General features: G+C 42.4%; 1 protein-coding gene across 1 annotated transcript in view; it reads right to left on the bottom strand.

Moving 5' to 3' along the window:
- Positions 1-11,165: 11,165 nt before the first annotated feature.
- RNF17 (ring finger protein 17) overlaps positions 11,166-21,833 on the bottom strand; it is a 785,154-nt gene continuing 774,486 nt past the window's right edge. The window contains 1 exon segment of the mRNA XM_030200280.1: positions 11,166-11,442. The gene's annotated coding sequence lies outside the window, so the exon portion shown is untranslated.

Raw genomic sequence — 21,833 nt, 5'->3', positions numbered from 1 at the left:
TAAAATATATATTTTTTTCAAGTGATTCTGTGGCATCTAGACAAGGAGTCAAAACACCCATGTGTAGTTGGTGGGGGGTTTGACCCCAGCATAGATAAGTCTAATGCTACCGGTTTAGAACACATTGCTCAGTGGCAAAAAGTACAAAACCCAAATACTGAAGAGACTCCAAACTGCCCAAAACACAGCAGCCAGACTTATTTTTGGCAAATCAAAATTCGAAAATACTTCACCTCTTTGAGCAAAGCTTCACTGGCTCCCCATCAAAGAATAAATTTCAAGATCAACACAATGACCCACAAAATCATCCACGATGAATCCCCTGGTTACATGACTGATTTGATCGACCTCCCTGCCAGAAACAGATCTATTTCTTCACGAACTTATCTTAACCTACATCTTCCCAATTGTAGAGGAATTAAATACAAGACCTACTACGCATCCAGTTTCTCCTTTTTGGGTAGCCAGCTTTGGAACACTCTACCCAGACCAATCTGATTAATAAATGACTACTTACCCTCTAGAAAAATGCTAAAAGCTCATCTCTTTAAGCAAGCCTACCCTAATGCCCCAACATAATCATACCAACCTCCACTCCAAATTCTGTTCTGACTTAGATACCGACCTCCCATCCTTCTCTTCTCCATCTCTCCTTACTTTTATCCCTCCTTACTCCTTTTCTCCTAAATCATACTATCCTATCTTGTCTAACCTCTCTTTTCCTAGTCATATTTATCAAGCTCAATTTATCATACACTACCAAGCCCAACTTTACATTGTTTCACTACTGTTTTTGAAATTTCTATTCTATAACTTTGTATTGCAAATTACTATGTAAGCTGCATTGAGCTTGCATTGTGTGGGAAAGCGCGGGGTACAAATGTAATAAATATTGGACAAAACTCCATCTTTTTGGCACTGAAAAAAAATAAACTGCATCAATATGGGAATTGCAGGGAACTAAATAGACCAAAGAGGAAAAAGATGTAAATTTGGGATCCCAATGTCAAATATTTACCTTCAACAGCACAGAGATATATATTGAATGGTTTAAAGACTCAACACATTCTGAATACTAGGTGAAAGTAGTTGAACTACATGACAAGTGGCTTGGGGGATGACAAACTGGCTGTTCGGGGGGGGGGGGGGGGGGGGGGGGGGGGGGGGAAGGGTGCCGGGAGTTTAATGAGGGAGGGATACACAAAAATTATATTAAAGAGTAGGTATGATGTGTTGGGAGATGAGAAAGAGAATTGTATCCAGAGCTGTCACAGATATCTGGGCTGGGGGTGAGGAGAGACAGGACAAGCACAGGCTCTCCCTAAATAATCCTGATTCATAGTAACATAGTAGATGACGGCAGAAAAAGACCTGCATGGTCCATCCAGTCTGCCCAACAAGATAAACTCATGTGTATACCTTAGCTTGATTTGTACCTGCCTTTTTCAGGGCACAGACCGTACAAGTCTGCCCAGCAGTATTTCCCGCCTCCCAACCACCAGTCCCGCCTCCCATCACCGGCTCTGGCACAGACCGTATAAGTCTGCCCTCCACTATCCTCGCCTCCCAACCACCAACCTCTCTTCCCCCACCTGCTCCGCCACCCAATTTCGGCTAAGCTTCTGAGGATCCATTCCTACTGCACAGGATTCCTTTATGCATATCCCACACATGTTTGAATTCCGTTACCGTTTTCATCTCCACCACCTCCCGCGGGAGGGCATTCCAAGCATCCACCACCCTCTCCGTGAAAAAATACTTCCTGACATTTTTCTTGAGTCTGCCCCCCTTCAATCTCATTTCATGTCCTCTCGTTCTACCGCCTTCCCATCTCTGGAAAAGATTTTTTTGCGGATTAATACCTTTCAAGTATTTGAATGTCTGTATCATATCACCCCTGTTCCTCCTTTCCTCCAGGGTATACATGTTCAGGTCAGCAAGTCTTTGCTCATACGTCTTGGAACGCAAATCCCATACCATCCTCGTAGCTTTTCTTTGCACTGCTTCCATTTTTTTTAACATCCTTCGCAAGGTACGGCCTCCCAAACTGAACACAATACTCCAGGTGGGGCCTCACCAACGACTTGTACAGGGACATCAACACTTCCTTTCTTCTGCTGATCACACCTCTCTCTATACAGCCTAGGTCTAATCAACAGAAGGCAGCAAGTGTGACTGGGTGGGGGTAGGGTGGACAGGATGGGCCAGGGGCAAGAAAGAAAACATGCTGGAACTGGTTTGGGCATTCAGAAGTCATCTTAATGCATAGTTGTAAAATATTTGAAAGATCTATTTGTTGACTTTGTGTGGTTTATTGGGTTTCTAATTAAAAAAAAATGTTTGAATTACAAAACAAAAAAAGTTTAGATCCCTGGAGGAAAAGTCCTAACCATTTAGACCTGGGGAAAGCCACTGTTTCTTCCTGAGGTTAAGTAGCATGGAATCTTGATATTTTTGAGACAATATGTCTGCTCTGTCCTCTGACAACTGTACCGGTTTATAATGTGATCCTAAAATGTGGTTAATGCCTTTACTGTTATTCTCATTTCTAAGGCCCTTCACTGTTGTAGTTTCCTCGGCAAAGACATGTGAGCAAGGCATTGTGTGTAATGTAGTTCACAGGCAATGCAACACTTGTCAGTCTGAATAAGAATGGTTACCACTGGTTGTGAGGCTGCCCAGACCTCTTTTCTCTCTCAGCCAAGCCTGGCTCCTGTGTCTACTTGCTATCGTTGCCTGTTCAGTCTTACTAATCTGTCCTGAGAGGTCAGCCAGGTGAGAGCCACCCTCTAGGACCACCCCTTGTTGATGGCAGGCTCTGTCCCCATTGGTCTCTATCTGCTCCTCCCTGAGCCTGTGTGAGGCCTCAACACCCATTTGTCCCTTCAGCCATGAGGCATTTCACCACCTTGCTAGAGACATGGAGCATGCACCATCTTGTTCCAGACAGCTCTGTCCTGCTGAAACTCCCTGCAATGGACTTGGTTTTTTTACCTTGAAAATATCTCCTCCCTAAGGAGATATTGCACATTCCAGTCACCCAGCTTTGAACCACTTCCACCTGTTCAACTATCTTTCTCCCCTGCAATAAAGCTACCTCTCCTCAGATCTCCACCTCCAACAGCTCTCAGATTATCTCTGTGCCCTGGAGCAGCACTTCTGAACATCTGATTATGAGTAAATTATCTGTGATTTATTCAATAAAAGAGACTTCAGAAGTGATTTGTGTTCCAAGGTTATATTTCAAGCTATCATAGACTTAGCAGTAACAAGTCTATGAGAGTCTGAATAATGTCCTCTTAGGCGTCAGACCAAGAGTCCAACTCTTTATGTTTTTATGTACATTTTTCACTTAATGAAAAGTAAAGTTGTGAAATTTGTTGCCAAATGATGGTCAATACATCTAATATAACCCATTTAAAAGGAATTTGGATAAAGTCCTAGAGAAGACGTTCATAAGTAATTTTTACTCAAGTAGACCTCAGAATATTACTGCTTATCCCTGGCAGAGAACTGGAAAAAGATGAGTTCAGAAATGTATTTCCTAGTGATGTAGATTGGCCACTGTCAGAGAAACAGGATGCTGGGGTTGATGGATCTTTGATCAGATCCAGCATATCATATTCTTAAAGATCATGCTTGAAGGGAGGGGGTAAACATGATTTTAAAAAAATTATCAAAATCTGGGAGGGGAGGCAGGATCAATTGACTCATGCATAGGTGGTTATAAATTCAGATGTTTGGGAAGGCTAAAGTGGAACACAGCTAGGGCAGGGAATGGCAGGGTGACATTGTCAGCAGTAGAGCAACAGGGGATCCTGATGTTTGGCAGCTGGAGAATTGAGAGGTGCACAAAGAGTAGTGTACAGTAGGCCAGGAGCTGTAGGGACACCTCAGAATAGAATCTCCCAGCCATCAGCGGGAGATCCTTGCTTGAAGACTGTGTCAAACACAGCAGTGTCTGTGGCACACAGCTACAGTGGAATGGCCATGGAAGCATGGTCCACTGGCGCCCAAAGGAGGGCGGTTGCTCTGTTCGATTTTCTGCATATTGTTCTTTTCCGTGTCAATAAACTTGTAATTACTCTTTACTACGTTTGGATTTGTTATGGGGGAAAAACAGAAAAAAAATAGACAGAACAATGCCATCAATGAGTAAGTCACACATAATCCAATGGATAAACATGTATGAGTAAGATCAGGCTTAGTAGGCCCAGCTACAATATTTATTTATTACATTTGTACCCCGCGCTTTCCCACACTTGTGGAGGAGTGGCCTAGTGGTTAGGGTGGTGGACTTTGGTCCTGGGGAACTGAGTTCGATTCCCACTTCAGGCATAGGCAGCTCCTTGTGACTCTGGGCAAGTCACTTAACCCTCCATTGCCTCATGTAAGCTGCATTGAGCCTACCATGAGTGGGAAAGCGCGGGGTACAAATGTAACAAAAAAAAATAAAATAAATGCAGGCTCAATTCAGCTCACATAGTAATTTGCAATACAAAGTTATAGAATAGTATGTCTTCCATTGTTCAGTTTAGGTACATCTCTTACTCCGGGGGTGGTGGGGAATGTGTCCCCTTACCCCAGCTTTACCTGTAACTTCCTTGCATATCTCCAAGGAAGGGTATCCCACAATGGTGTGCTGTGAAGATGGGAATATATCAGCTAAGGCTTTTTAAATCCCTGTTTCTGGAAGATACAAACTCCAGTGCCATGCCCTGATTTGTATTTTGGTCCTATAGAGCAGGTTATACCTGAAATATCTCTGGTAGATATCTGGTAATGAGAGTGGAGTCTCAATGAAACATTCTGGTCTTTCACCTTTGTGATTATTCTGATCAAGCATCTGCTAGGCTTCAAGAATTAGATTTTTAAACTTGTTTACTGTCATAATTGTTTCAGGCATTTGGAGCTTTAACACTGCAGGCACCAAGCATTACAGGCATTAAAGATAGCTTAAGTATGAGCATTTGTAAAGCAAGTCTAGGAACCTTTGTGTACTAAATTTTCTTATTAGTCATTTAGATCTTGTTTCACATAGTTAAAGGAGGTATCGTCCAGTTTATTCTGAATATTTATGTCATTTGTATTACTTGCCTTAGAAAAGAATTTCTCAAAATACTGAAGGAGGAGGAATAGATGTGTTGGGAAATGAAAGTGACTTTGGCTCAACAATTTGCTCCTCTTTTGGTGACTTATGAGCAAGATTGATAAACTTTTAGTTTTGCATGCTTACTTTAAAAATAAAGATGCTTTGTCTTGTGTCCAGATGTTGCTAGGACCATATAGGCAACCTTTAAGCAGTAGCGTAGCCAGACCTGACATTTTGGGTGGGCACTAGGTGTGAGTAGTGTTTCTTGGGATACTCTAATAATAAAATTACGAATCAGGGGATAACTCTTAATTCCAGAGTCACTTTTAATATCAACTACACAAAGACTCCAGTATTTTTTCTTTATCACAAAAACATTTTATTATATTGCAATGCCCGCTAACCTCACTAGCACTGCTGCCTACTATTAAAACCTCACACATTCACTCCTCCCACCTTGCACACCTGTATTTAATTTAAATACAAAACAGTTGATTTTACATTTTAAACTGCATACTTATACTGTTTCCTATTGTGCATATGTTTTGCCATGCTTATACATTATATCATACTCAAATAATCAAAACTCAGTCCTGCCAGCAAAATAGTCCTTTTCCTACAAACGCCGCACCTTCCGCATGGACGCAGTGAAAATGTTTCCACATAAACGCTGGATGACTGTTCTTCATGGACAAACTCTGTATGTCCTTTAAACCTCCGTTGGCTGTTCAAATAGGCCACCTCCAATCATTTGTATGCATCACAATACAGGTGCTGTGTGCTCGGTGACTAACTCAACAGTCCACCATATCTGTTTCATGTTATGCCGGCTCCTCAATGCAGGACCGCATTTCACAAATCTTCCTCAGGAGGAACCACCATCAAATTTGTTCTACACTTCCGGTGGCTGCATGCCGGATTGAAACTCCCTTAGGGCTGAGCCACAGACGCCGCACAGGAAATCCAGTATAAGTATGCAGTTTAAAATGTAAAATCAACTGTTTTGTATTTAAATTAAATACAGGTGTGCAAGATGAGCGGAGGAGTGAATGTGTGAGGTTTTAATAGTAGGCAGCAGTGCTAGTGATGTTAGTGGGCATTGCAATATAATAAAATGTTTTTGTGATAAAGAAAAAATACTGGAGTCTTTGTGTAGTCGATACTCTAATAATGCCTTAGAGTGCACTTGATGATGGATTTCTAAGTAAACAGTCTGTGCAACAGCTCTCCTGCATTAACACAAACCACATACCTGGTTCATGGAACACCGACATTTTTAAATATAGTGATTTTATCCCATATCTTAAACTTGACCAAATATGACTGCTATAAGGCAAACATGTCAATGGCACATATCCTTCAAACTTTGCTTTGTAAGAAATGCAATGCCTGATTAAGCTGTACTCATAAAACAGGTAAATGCCTGACATCTACAATACTACTTTATCCTAAAGCAAAAAAAAAAAAAATATATATTTTATTTACAGTTTGTCGTCTCTGGTTTCTGCTTTCCTCATCTTCTTTTCACCCAGCATCTGTCTTCGCTCTCTCTGCCATCCAGTGTCTGCCTTTTCAATTCACCATTTTCCCTCCCTCTCCCATCCATCCAGGGTCTGCCCTCCCTCTCACTGCCCCTTCTTTTCAGCTCTCAGCCAGCACCATATCCCACCTGCCCCTAGTTCCAGCCACAGCCCACATCTCCCACCTGCCCCTCCTTTTCAGCCCCACTATCCCACCAGTCCCCAGTTTCAGCTCCAGCCCGGCGCTTCAGTCCCCAGCCATTTCTCCCTGTCCCCTTTTCAGTCCCCACACTTTCAGCCCCTGCCCCTTTTTAGCCCCCTTATCCCACCTACCCTCCCCTTTTCAGCCCCCAGTTCCCTTCATCCACATGCATTAGGCCCCCCCGCTTTTCAGCCCCAGACCCATTCTCCCTCCTTCTCCTATCTAAGCCCACCCCACCCAGACCCCTTCTCCCATCTGAGCACCCCTCCTCAACCCAGTCCCCACCTGCCTACCAGACCCTCCCACAGAGAGATGACCCTCTTCCCCTGCCGCCCGGCACCTGACCCAGCCTTAAAAAACAAAGTACGTGAAGCACCAGGTGGCTGCTCTGCTGCTGTAAAGCAAGCAAACTGCCTCCCTCATCACGTTCACGTCGGCCCTTCCTTCACTGTGTCCTGCCCTCACGGTAATAGAAAGTTACATCAGAGGGCGGGACACAGTGAGAAGGGCCGACGCGAACGCGATGAGGGAGGCAATTTGCTTGCTTTACAGCAGCAGTGCCAAGCACAACAGATGCCTGGCGCTTCACGGACTTTTTTTTTTTAAAAGGCTGGGGAAGGAGAGGGTCGTGTCCGTCGGGGTAGCTGGTAGGCAGTTGGGGACTGCGGCGCCAGCAGAGCACCGCCGCACCTGCTGACACCGGGATGTTGGCTTGGCCTGGGCCCATCCGTGGCTATGCCCCTGCCTTTAAGCAATTTCTTGAATTGAAACCACACCTACTTGTGGTGAGAGCTCTTTTTTTCAGAAGTTCCTCTGCATCTGATTACCTTGAAACAGTCAAATGCAAAGGAACTTCTGAAAAAAAAAAAAGAGCTCCCACCACAAGAAGGTGTGGTTTCAAGAAATTGCTTAAAGGTTGCCTATATAAATTTATCCTGGCCAATTGGAATTTTTTTTTTGGAGGGGGAGATAAAGAGTCTGCTGTCAACCATAGGTAAGGATAGGGCAATAATTTGTGTACTGATAATGTATGGTTCTCTTTAAATGTTTGCCTTATATTAATAGACTTGGGGCTTCTTTTACAAAGTTGTGCTAGCAATTCCTACGTGGCAAATGAGAGGAAGCCCACAGGAATTGAATGGGCTTCCTCTCATTTACCATTCAGGAATCACTAGCACAGCTTTGTATAAGAAGCCCTTAGTGCTCCCCACAGTTGGGGACTCGAGTCCCCCCCCCCCCCCCCCCCTCTGATTTACTTTCTACTCATTTCTGTATAATTTCATTGTTTCTTATGAAACTTGTAAATAAAGAATACATTTTAGTAAAGGTACAGAGGGGGCACTTCTGAACACAGCAGAGGAGGATTCCTTCACTGTACTGTGCTGGTGTATCTGTAATTCCTATTACTGATGGCCATATGCACACTAGGGAATTAACACACCAACAAAAATCAACACAATAGACCCAAATAATATATCTTTAAAAAGACAGTATTTGCAGTATTCTAGAAATACTTCACTCAGTCAGTCCTAGCACTCCCCCCCTCCCCAAACTGTTCATCATCTTCCTGTTGACTATGCAAACCGAGATCTTCAGCTGCACTGTAACAGAAATTGTGGTCAATGGCAACCATAAAATTAATTGGAAACCTACCAAACATGATAGGCAAAACATCAGGCTTCAGACCTGCAGGCGGTGAATTACCAAACATGGAATATGTATGATCTGTATTTATGTTGGTGGTGGGGGGGGGGGGGGGGGGGTGCAATCATGAAAGCCCAGACCATGCAGGTCCAGTGCTGGTAATGTTTAATATAAAGAAAAAAAAAGAATCTACAGCCAGTGAAGTGTGGAGACATTTTTTTCTTCTGTGGATTACAAAACAAACAAGGTCATTTGGTGCCAGCACGCACCCCCCCTCCTCTGGCCAGGTAATTGAAAGACAATGAGTCATGCAATTCACCATTTTCAGTGGGTGTGTTCAAAGAGGCCATTTGGAGACTACTTGGATGCAGCAGGTTTCCATTTGTTGAGAACTAACTACCAATTCAAGGGAACAAGGAAATGGACATGGAGGAAGACAGACATTTCTTGTAGGCTATAGGTAAAGGAAGGAAAAGACATACTGCTAGGATGGGGACTCTGAGAACTGGATCCTGACCCTTTGAAGTGAGATAAAGGTTCTTTTACTGAGGATGTGTCAATAAGGACTAAGGAAATACATCTTTTTATGTGCCTTCTCAATCATGTAATAAGACAATGACACACTACAGAACCAGCTTCTTTTTTTTTGTACTCTTGAGCTGAAAGAAGATACTATATAAGGGCTCACATACTATGGGCAGGTTGGGCAGTGACAGTCCTGAGCCTCTGGGGAGCCAGAGGCTTAGTAAGTGCTGCACTTGCTGTTTTTCCCTTTTTCTTATGTATCCAATTTCCCCCCTGCTTATTCTTCCTAAGAAACTAGTTTCTGCTAATTTTGTAAGACTAAATATTTGCTAAAGTGATAAGATTTTTTTTCTTTGTAGTTATCTTTTTGTGGTTGCCTAGGCTGGTGTCCAAGAAAAATACAACTGAGGGTATGTGGTTTGGGTAGGGGCTTGGGTTCTGGTTCTGTGATCCTGACAGACCCGAACAATTAGCTGTACCTAATGCTTAAAGCAACAGGCTGGGAACCACAGAAGCCAAGGTTCAAATCTCACTGCAAGGTCCTTGAGATCTTCAAGCCACATAACTCTCCATTGCCTTACGTACAAATTTAGGGCCCCGTTTATTTGGCTCGCTGTGTAGAGATGCCCATAATATTCCTATGGGCATCTACATGGTTAGCGTGCACTACTTTTCCGCAGGCAATAAAAATACTAGTGTGCCTTTGTAAACAGGGTCCCTTCGATTGTAAGCCCTCTAGGGACAAGACTATACCTATTATACCTGAATCTAACTCACCTTGAGCACTGGGAACAGTGTGAGCTAAATACAAATACAAAATCCTGTACCAGGCATACTATAAATACAAAATCCTAGAAAACTCACTCAGGACCAATACAAAATGGAAAATAAAACATCCTTTCTTGAATCAGGCAATATTTATATTTATTAATCTTAAGTGGCCTAACATAAGTACCAAACTACCTCATCATAAATTGAAAATATTTTTTCCCTACGTTTGTCATCTTGCCATTTAATTCTTCTAATTGTGCTTTCCTGTCTTTATTTTCTTTTCAGGGTTTCCAGTCCATTTTCTCACCTTTCATCTTCTTCACCTCTCCCACTACATCAATCTTCAACATTTATCTTTTCCTTTCAGCTTTCTTCTATTTTGCTGTCTCTGCCCATTCAGATTTCATTCATTCTTATTATGCAGTCTTCAATCTCCTTTATTTCTGTATCTCTTACAGCTTTCCATCTATTTCTTTCACCTAGAACCTCACATTCCCCTTCCTCCAACTCTCCCCTCTCTTAAACCACCCTTCCCCTTCCATCCACCATCTTCTCTGTTTCTCTCTCCTGCCATGCAGCATGCCCCCCTTCTATCTCTTTTTCCAGCCATAATCCACAGCATGGCTCCATCTTTTTCATCCCCCTTATCCAGCATTTCCCTGGTCTTTCTCTCCTCCCAACCATCCAACATTGCCCTGTCTTCTTTCCTCCCATCCAGCATTGCCTCTTCTTCCCCTTAACCAACATTCCCGTCTCTTTCCTCCATCCATCACTGCTTCTTCTCTGCTCTCCACCCCTCCCACATGCCTACGTGTATCCCTCTCCCGCCTCCCCACCAGCATTGCTTTGTCTCTCTCTTTACCCCCCTCCTGCTCACTCTCTCCCTTCCTTCCTGGATTGGCTGTGGCAGTGGTCAAATCAACAGGAAAGAGAGCATGGGTCCATTTCCTCGCGTGTATCACTGTTGTATCAGTCATGTCCCCTTTGATGTATCTTCTTGTGCTGGATGGGCACAACCAGGAGAGCTAGTAGTTTTGCATGCATGGAAAAGGGCCCATGGATCTTTCATGTAGATTTTACCGCTGCTGCCAATGACCTGGGGAAAGCAGCAGGTCCTGTAGAAGTGAGAGGTTGAACAGGAAATAGATTAAGGTCACAGTTTGAGATGGGGAGGCTAACCTTTCCCAAGACTAAGAGGACAAATACGAGTATTAAAACTATACTACAGCCTTTATATAAGAAAAAAATAGGATGTGACTGTGGGAGGCTGATATCTGTAGGTAATAAGGTAATAGTATACTGAGATTACTGCCTAGAGAGTGTGGTGTTGTACCAGGGTTAATATTTACTTCATTTTTAAGATTAGGCTCCTTAAAGACACAACTCTCCATTTATTTTCAATAGAGTAATTGAATACAGCACTGAACAAATTAAAATGACGCTCATTTAACAGTGTACGACCTATCTGAATTAAACAAAATCAAAGTATACATTTTTAACATTTCGTTGCATGTTTATCTAAACAGATTGGCCTTTAAACAAAAATTCCCTCTGATAGCATCTGCTATACAAATTTTGTATTTAGCTGTACAAATTAAACAAGGAACTTAGTGAAAGCAAACAATAATGATGAAATATGTTCTGAGACAAAAATTTAACTGTGTTCTTCAAAGGTGGCCTGCATACACCTGTAAGCAAAAAATAATTGTCAATATTACTTGATATTCCAATTTAAATAGCACATTTCTCACAACAGTAGACACTAGCTACAGTAATTCATGAATTGCATGTGGTTTTACAGATTAATAGCTTTCAATGTTTTGTTAGGAGGCTGAATAGCTGCTTACCTGCATAGCATCTGTATGGGTCACATAAGCTGTCATACTGCATAAAGGAACTCTTCTATATCATAAGTTCTAAAACTTAAAAGAAAAGAAATCCATTCCTTTCAGATAGTTATGAAAGGCAATGGACAACTCCCCCTAAAAGTTAATGTGCACTTTTTGACTCTCCTATGAAGCCACTATTACAGGTAAGTAATTATTCCTTCCATAAAGATCAGCATCCTTGTAGAATTATACAGATGAGATTAGTTAGCTAAAGGTAACACAGGATGTATCAAACTGGTAGAACAGCAACATATGTTAAGGATGGTAAAGAGCCAAACAGGATAAAAGTCTTGCAGGGAACAATATACACTGTAGGATCTTTATGGATAGAAATTGTGTGTGTGTGTGACTAGGCAAAAGTAAGATGGTGGGAATATATTACTGTCCAACTAGCCAGTATAAAACAATACACAAATGCAAGCAGAAATCACAAAGCTAATAAAATCAGCAACACAAATAATAAACAGAGATTTCAATTACCTAGCACTGATTGGGGAACTGTCTCACTGGAACAGGCTCAGGGCAGGATTAAGGCATAAGCAAAACTACAATTCTAAAAGAAAGTTTTTGCCATCTGGTGGGATAGAAAGGCTCTAAACTCTTTTACCTGTTTGACACACAAATCAACTCCATTAGGGTTTACTTTGGTTCAACTGGTATGTATCACCACCAGGTAGAGATAAAGCTCTTTCTATACAGTCTCTAGTTGCTTGATTGATGCAGTGTCTTGGGTCCTCAATGTTGCTCTAACCGAGCTGATGAAGACTCATTTTGAGCCACTAGACTCCTGTGATCTAAAGAACCTGACCTGGAAGGTCTTAATTTCAGTATCTGTCAATTTGGTGCACAATTAGTAAGCTCCAAGCTCTACTGACCAATACACCTTATACCACATTCTTCAACAACAAAGCTGGATTCTGTGCATACATCCAAAGTTCCTTCTGAAAGTAGTGTTGGATTTCCACCTTGCTCAGTTAATCGTCCTTCCAGTATTTTTACCTCAGCCTCATGCCCACAAAGGTGAAGTGCCTTGTGCAATTTAGATTGCAAATGCACCTTAGGGCCCTGTTTACTAAGCAGCGCTAAGGGCACGCCAACGGTTTTAGCATGCGCTAAACGCTAAAGACACCCATAAAAATATATGTTATGGGTGAGTCTAGCATTTAGCGCATGCTACAGTTTTAGGCACACGCTAAAAACAATTGCGCATCTTAGTAAACAAGGCCATTAGTTTTCTACTAATGGACTAAAACCCTTAGAAAGTCCACCCAGCTCTTATTTCATTTGATCCCAATAAACCTGAGACTGCTGTTAGCAACACACTTGATCCTACTAACTAGTATACTGTTTTTACTTCGTCTTCTCCAAGGGAAAGCAGGATAGCAAGCCCTCACTTTCCCTGGCTGTCTTCAATAGTAGAGGGGGAAAACACAAGAAAAGTGCTGCAATGGGCAGATGTCGCATATCTTTGGTGGTAGGTAGTCTTTTCAGATTTTGTTTTGTGTGTGTGTGTGTGTGGGGGGGGGGGGGGTAAAGGGGGAAGGCACTTGGGAAATGAAGACAAAAATGGTCCCGATGGGATGAAATTGGATTCTAAACCCAAAGATTCAGGAGAACCAACTTACCAAATCTACTAGTCCCTCTCCAAACAGCAGTGGGATGTGAACATATGGCTGAAATCAATGTCACAGCCTTCCAAATTGCCGTCATGGAAGCTGGCCTCAAGTGCACTATCTACATATCCATGGATTTCAAATTGTTAAGGCTCAATAATTTGACTTCTACTGGCAAACAAATGCACAAATACAGTGGGGGAAATAAGTATTTGATCCCTTGCTGATTTTGTAAGTTTGCCCACTGACAAAGACATGAGCAGCCCATAATTGAAGGGTAGGTTATTGGTAACAGTGAGAGATAGCACATCACAAATTAAATCCGGAAAATCACATTGTGGAAAGTATATGAATTTATTTGCATTCTGCAGAGGGAAATAAGTATTTAATCCCTCTGGCAAACAAGACCTAATACTTGGTGGCAAAACCCTTGTTGGCAAGCACAGCGGTCAGACGTCTTCTGTAGTTGATGATGAGGTTTGCACACATGTCAGGAGGAATTTTGGTCCACTCCTCTTTGCAGATCATCTCTAAATCATTAAGAGTTCTGGGCTGTCGCTTGGCAACTCGCAGCTTCAGCTCCCTCCATAAGTTTTCAATGGGATTAAGGTCTGGTGACTGGCTAGGCCACTCCATGACCCTAATGTGCTTCTTCCTGAGCCACTCCTTTGTTGCCTTGGCTGTATGTTTTGGGTCATTGTCGTGCTGGAAGACCCAGCCACGACCCATTTTTAAGGCCCTGGCGGAGGGAAGGAGGTTGTCACTCAGAATTGTACGGTACATGGCCCCATCCATTCTCCCATTGATGCGGTGAAGTAGTCCTGTGCCCTTAGCAGAGAAACACCCCCAAAACATAACATTTCCACCTCCATGCTTGACAGTGGGGACGGTGTTCTTTGGGTCATAGGCAGCATTTCTCTTCCTCCAAACACGGCGAGTTGAGTTCATGCCAAAGAGCTCAATTTTTGTCTCATCTGACCACAGCACCTTCTCCCAATCACTCTCGGCATCATCCAGGTGTTCACTGGCAAACTTCAGACGGGCCGTCACATGTGCCTTCCGGAGCAGGGGGACCTTGCGGGCACTGCAGGATTGCAATCCGTTATGTCGTAATGTGTTACCAATGGTTTTCGTGGTGACAGTGGTCCCAGCTGCCTTGAGATCATTGACAAGTTCCCCCCTTGTACTTGTAGGCTGATTTCTAACCTTCCTCATGATCAAGGATACCCCACGAGGTGAGATTTTGCGTGGAGCCCCAGATCTTTGTCGATTGACAGTCATTTTGTACTTCTTCCATTTTCTTACTATGGCACCAACAGTTGTCTCCTTCTCGCCCAGCGTCTTACTGATGGTTTTGTAGCCCATTCCAGCCTTGTGCAGGTGTATGATCTTGTCCCTGACATCCTTAGACAGCTCCTTGCTCTTGGCCATTTTGTAGAGGTTAGAGTCTGACTGATTCACTGAGTCTGTGGACAGGTGTCTTTCATACAGGTGACCATTGCCGACAGCTGTCTGTCATGCAGGTAACGAGTTGATTTGGAGCATCTACCTGGTCTGTAGGGGCCAGATCTCTTACTGGTTGGTGGGGGATCAAATACTTATTTCCCTCTGCAGAATGCAAATAAATTCATATACTTTCCACAATGTGATTTTCCGGATTTAATTTGTGATGTGCTATCTCTCACTGTTACCAATAACCTACCCTTCAATTATGGGCTGCTCATGTCTTTGTCAGTGGGCAAACTTACAAAATCAGCAAGGGATCAAATACTTATTTCCCCCACTGTATATACCATCCTTGCAAGAGATTTCAGGTAGGCTATTTTATAAAGCTACATAGGCACTTGTATTGTCTTTTTTTTTTTAATAGATCAGAAGGATGCTGACTGGAATAACTTATTGAAATATAATAGTTTCCAATATTTGAGACTTTGCTGGATTTGTTAAAAGCTGTGGAACTGCTACAAAGTCTGTGAATCAGAGCCATCGTTTAAATGTGGGGAAATCTGCTTTGCACAACAGGAATTTGTTGGTTACTGAATGATAAACACAATGTATAAAATTCAGATTTTTCCAGGTTTAATAACAAAAAACATCCACAAGAGGAAGAAACGTCGTAATTCAAAGATTCAAAGAAACCTTGCGACACTGTAGATAGGTTGGCATATGGTTTCCCACAAGGACGAGGGGGTCCAAGAACGATGTTTAAAAAGAAAAAGCACTACTGCCTAATGTGGCTGTAGAGTGGCTCAATTTATAGTGGAAAATAAGATGGTTCCCTTCTGGGCTGACACAACTGGAAAAAGACCCGTACTGGTACCTCGGAGTTGCCCTTCAGAAAAAGGGGTACTATGAGTGAGGAGATTCCAAAAGGCTTGCAGAACAGAGATTACCCTGGAGCAACAGAGGGCAACCCTGTAAGCGGAGTAATGGACAAGGATTCACCCATATGGCAAAAGGAGACAATTTTTCAGTGAAGTTTGGAGACTGGGAAAAAGACAGTACTCCATTAGGTCAGAGAAGTGGAAGTCTCTATGTGTAAATGAACATTACCTGGCTCTGTGATTTGGTGACTTAAACCTTGGGATAGAAAATAAATTGTAGGTTTATGAATAAAATCTGTTTGAATTTCACAAAAAAAGCAAATATTTATTAGCGTGTATAAAAGTCTAAAATTATTTTACCATAGTTCAAAATTAACTGCTACAGCCTAGAACATTAAAAGGTAGACATTATATAGTTGAGAAGGGTTTAGTTTGGTCATCTTTCCCACCCATCCACTCTTCACAGACACATAACTTAATTCACAGGCACATACCTTAATTTATAGTCAATTACCCCAATTAAGATGGTCAAGAAAGAAGTTTGAAACCACAGGGTATTTTCATCAGCATGTGACTCACCCTGAACAATTATTTGAAGTCAGAGTCGCGGAGAGACAAAGCCGGGCCCGGGCTGTTACCCCCACCCCAGTCACCTACTGTGTCTGCTCTCTCCTGTGTGCCAGGACCTGGGTTATCGTGTTAACTATGCTCTGTGGAGGAGTAGCCTAATAGTGCAGCGGGCTTTGATCCTGGAGACCTGGGTTTGATTCCCACTGCAGCTCCTTGTGATCTTGAGCAAGTCACTTAACCCTCCATTGCCCCAGGTATAAAAAGATTGTGAGCCCTCTAGGGACAGAGAAAGTACCTGCATATAATCTGTACGGCACTGTGCACATCTAGTAGTGCTATAGAAAAGATTAGTAGTTGTAGTATAAATACTAAGAGGCAGACAGCATTCACTTTAATTCTCAAAATATCTTTAGATTTTTCCCCTTTTAGTTCATGACAGGTTCAAAGATTTTCTGGGTAATAGAAAGTATCAAGCTATGAAAAGTGGAGAACAATCTTATCTTATGGAATCTCACAGGGCTCACACCACTCTCACCAATATATAATGTTTTTATGAATTCTTGGAGCCCTATTATATGAGAGAGTGGTGATTGCCTTTATTCTTATGCAGATATCTTCATATTGATTCCAGCCAAGGCTTAATTTGTGCCAAGAACGGAGTGTTCTGGCACTTCTTTGGGCTCAAGATGTGATATCACCACCCATGGCATCCTTCCTATACCTTTTCAAAGCTGTCGTCTTGTGATTCACAATACACTGCTCATGCTGACATCCAAGCCTTCTGTCTGATGCAACTTTCTGTTTCTGCACAGACAGGAAGGTCAGACAGAAGGCTGCAATGTTGGTGTGAATTGCTGTCGGCAACTTCTAAAACAAGAATACAGCTTTGAAAAGGTATTTGGGGGGGATGCCATTGGGGATTAGAAAAGGAGAAAAAGGGAGAGAAGCAGGACTTTTGGGGGGGAGCAATCTAGGACCGATGGTGGCACAGAAGAAATGCAGGACTTATGGGGGGGGAGGGGGGAGCTGGACCAATGGTGGGGAGGGGAGAAGGAGAAAAACTGGACCAATGGTGGTTGGGGGCAATGGGGTAGGAGGAGAAAAGAAGAATCAATAGTGGGTGGGGGAGGAGAAAAGCTGGCCAAATGTTTCGTGGATGGGGTAAAGAAAGAGCAAATCTGGACCAATGGTGGGAGGGGAGTACAGGAGGAGTAAAAGCTGGAATGGACCAATGATAAGTGGGTGGGAGGGGAAGAAAGCTGGACCAATGGGTGGGTGGGGGAGAAGGAGAAATATTGCAGGGAGGAAAAATTCTGGACAGGGAGAAGGACATAATGGTGACAAGGGGCGGGAAGAGACAGCAAGCAGGATTCTAGATATGATGTGGGAAAAAGTAGAGAGATGATGACTGTTGGGGAAGAGAAGACTGGGAGAGAGAGGGGGAGGAGAGAGAAAGACAGAGAGAGATAAGGGGAGATACAAACTATGAGGGGGAAGGAGAGAGAAAAAGGGAGAAGCTACATGGTTGGCCAGAAAGCAGAGAAATTGCACTGCTGGGGTAGGGAATGAAGAGGGGATATGGGGATGATAGGCTAAAAATGTTTGGCGAGGGGAGAGGGAAGTTTGGCTACAAGAGTATGGGGAGGAGAGAGAGGGAAGTTGTTGTGCTACAACAGTATGGGGGTGAAAAGAAGAAGACAGATGAGATGCTGAGTTACAAAGATGGAGGACGGGGAAATACTGAACCTGATGTAACCATGTGAGAGATGCCATGAAGGGTCATCAAGACGACGAGTGAGCGTAGTGAGTACAAAGGGTAAAATTGTGGTAAAGGGGGGTGACAGAAGGGAATAGAAGAATGGGGAAGGAGTGACATCAGAAATGGGATAACGAAGGACAGAGATGGGAAGTTGATAGGTACATTAAAAATAAAAAGGAGTTGGAGAACCAGAGAGTGAGAAAGAATGTGAAATTTGAATGTACAGAAAGGTGAAAAGAAAGAGCTAAAAGTGAACAATAAATATGGAAAAAGGACAAATAGAGAAAGACAGACAGAAAAGCAGAAGAGAAAAATTCACTGGACCAACACGATTAGAAAAATAAAATGCTCAGACAACAAAGGTAGGAAAAAAGTGTTTTTATTCTGAATTTATAAACTAGAATATGTTAGTCAACTTGTATTGCGGATATCTTAGTATTGTTTTCAATAAGACAGTAAATTTATTTTTCCAGTGTTTGAGTGCTGAGTTTTGACTTTTTGGGGTTACCAGTTTAATTTTTGTTTTCATATTTCTAATTTGTGATCTCTATTTGGTGAGGGTCTGTCTGTGCATACATACCAACATTTCAAAATGCTTGGGGGTGCCAGACACAATACAAATAACCCTTCCCTGGACATAATGAAGTAGCTTGCTGAATACTGGGGGTACTCAGCACCCACTGGATCTACAGTTCTGGCTCCTGTTTGTCGCTGTGTTTTACCTATGACCAATGTGCAGTATGTTTGCATGCAGTTTGTGTAGGTATCTATAGAAATCTTACTTGTTCTGTTTGACCAGCAGTAGGTGTATTGGTGTTCTATAGCCCAGTGTAATATTTGTAGTGTTGCCTATTCATAGGCAGGGTTCTTGATATTTTAAACTGAAGAATTAGTGCTACTGTTGTATGTCAGGTTTGCAACATACATGATAAGTAGGAATTTCTTTTCAGGTTTTGTATTTCTTAGTGTGCCTGGTAGTGGAGAGATTGTTGGTGCTGCTCAGATGACATGAGAATCAGAATATTTTTTGTATGGTGATTTCCAAGGAGAAATGTCCTACCTGTTATTGGGAGGAGTTTGGATTTTTGTGGATACAGAGCATATTTACATTTAACTCATAAGAAATGCTATACTGTGCCAGAACAAAGGTCTTTTGAAATTAAAAGCATTCCTCTGCCCCAATCCAGCTACTCTGCTGTGCAATGGCAAAAGGAAGCAAGTGCTTCAATAAAAATAGACACTTGCTTCCTTTTCCCATTGCAAGCCAGTATTCCTTCATGCCACCCTGCTGCCAAAACTTTCTGAGAACACTATGGTATCAAATATGTAAATGTTGAGAAAAATACTGATACGTCCAAGATTTTGTTGATAATGTTGCAAATTTGTAATACTGTAGGTGATATTTAACTTTTTAAAAATTAAATGTATGAATTTCCCAAGTATATGTACATACCAGCTTCCTTTTTATCCACAAATGAAGTATTGTGTGTGTATAAGTAAGTTTACTTTTGCCCCTGGCCAAGCCTATTTCCAGTCCTGGCCCCACAACACTCCCAGTTCCACTTTCTTTATGTCTACAAATGAAGGCCCCTTTTTACAAAGCCGTGCTAGCAGCTGGCGGTGCAGTAATGCTGACTCTGAATGGGCTGTCTTGGCATTGCTGCTGGGCTTTGTAAAAGCGGGCCTAAGCCCTGGTTTCAGCTCAAAATTAATATATACATTTGAAGAAAATATCAAACTGCATTGATAAAATAAAATCTTGGATTTCTATTCATTTACTAAAATTGAACAAACTTAAAAGTAAAGTTTTGTGGTTTGCTGATTCCTCAGAAAACCTACTTGTGCTAGATGTAATCTACTTAGATTTCAGCAAGGCCTTTGACACGGTTCCTTATAGAAGGCTCTTGAATAAACTTGACAGGCTGGTTAGGACCCAAAGTGGTGAACTGGATTAGGAACTGGTTGACAGACAGGGTGGTGGTTAATGGAATTCACTTGGAGGAAGGAGAAGTGAGTAGTGGAGTGCCCCAAGGATTGGTGCTGGGGCTGATTCTGTTCAATATATTTGTGAGTGACACTGCCGAAAGATTAGAAGGTAAGGTTTGCCTTTTTGCTGATGACACCAAGATTTGTAACAGAGTAGACAATCCAGAGGGAGTGGAAAACATGAAAAAGGATCTACAAAATTTGGAAGAATAGTCTCATGTTTTGCAATTAAAATTCAATGCAAAGAAGTGGAGAGTGATGTACTTATGGAATAGAAATCCGAATTAGAAAATGAATGGTATAAAAAAAACAAAACTTAAAGGGTTTGCAAGTCAAATGGCGCTTAGATGGCGACTCTGGCTTTAAAACCTAAGGCCGCTGCTGGGCAGGATTGTACGGTCTAGGTCCCTGATGGCGAACCTATGACACGCGTGTCAGTACTGACACGCGTAGCCATTTTCAGTGACACGCGGCCGCATGTGGCCGCATACAGAGAAGCAGCGGAGTTCCTTGCTGACACCCGGGGCGGATCGCCGATGCGCCCCCCCTCCCCCCCGGTGCAGCGCGACCCCCCCCCCCCCGCGAAATCACCCGGTGCATGTTTACCCGCTGGGGGTGTGCCGTGTGCGCTCCTATTGGCTCCCTCCCTGCTGCTCCCTCTGCCCCGGCTCCTCACTTCCGGCCGGCGGAGCAGAGAGCAGCAGAATGCCGTGGGGGACGCATCTCTGAGGGCCCTGTGATCACCATTACCAGCAACCATCATCCAATCTACTGTTCTGGGGTGTCGTGGATTTGTAATTGACCACCATTACTGAGATAGGTGAGGGGGAGGCTGGGAGAGGCGAGGGCATGTGCTATGGGTGCCGTTTCCCGCCATTAGAAATAGCGGCAGCCATCTTAATTTACATAAGGTGGTCAGTTAGGCTAGTTAGGGCTAACAGGCTATCTATAATTCTATCTTCTGTCTCTGCCCCCCTGATGGAGAACTCAAAAAATAAAAAACCAAGGTTAAGTAAAGGAAGTGGTAGTAGCAGTAGCCGACCCTTTCAAGAGACATGGACCGAGATGTATGGCATTATAGAAAAAAATGGCAAATCATTTTGCGTTCTATGTACTGAAACGGTAGTAAGCAGAACGTGGAATATAAATAGACATTTTGAAACTAATCATTCCCAGCTCTTGAGAAAAAGTGAGGATGAACGGAAGGAATACATTTCCAGGCAGCTACACTTTTATAAGAGCCAATCTAAGTCCATCCTTAAATTTGTAAAAGGTTCTACAAATTTAACATCTGCAAGTTTGAGCATTGCTCACTCCATAGCTCAGCATGGAAAAGCACTCAGTGAGGGAGAATTTATTAAAGAAACTCTCCTAAGATGTGCACCAGTTCTATTTCACGATATGCAGAATAAAGATGCAATTATTAAGAGAATATCTGAGTTACCAGGAAATTTGGAGTGCCTGGATCCGATTACCAGACACTTTTAGCACCCTGAAAAATATAGCAATGGCTTTACTCACAATTTTTCCCTCTACGTACTTTTGTGAAACCTTATTCTCAGCGTTAAATAATATCAAAACCAACAAAAGAAACAGATTGACAGATGAAGTTAGTAGCGCTTGCTTGGGCTTGAAGTGTACAAAATACCAACCTTCAATTGAAGATTTAGCCAATGAAATTCAGCAACAAAAAAGTCACTAATAGGCAGATTAGTTAAAGAATTCCTCCTCCCCCTCACTTATCTTAATTCATGGCACCCCACACAAGTTAAATAATATCAAGACCAACAAAAGAAACCGACTGACAGATGAACAAAGAAGTCACTAAGTAGGTAAGTTAAATAATTAGTTTTTGGTTTATTAAATACAGTTTTATATTACAATTATACATTTTTGTTATTTAAACTATAAATATCGCGAAATTATGGTTTTTTTCTC

The sequence above is a fragment of the Microcaecilia unicolor genome, chromosome 4 (genome assembly GCF_901765095.1).
Source record: "Microcaecilia unicolor chromosome 4, aMicUni1.1, whole genome shotgun sequence".
Taxonomy (NCBI): Eukaryota; Metazoa; Chordata; class Amphibia; order Gymnophiona; family Siphonopidae; genus Microcaecilia; species Microcaecilia unicolor.
This window is presented reverse-complemented; position numbering and strand designations above follow the sequence as displayed.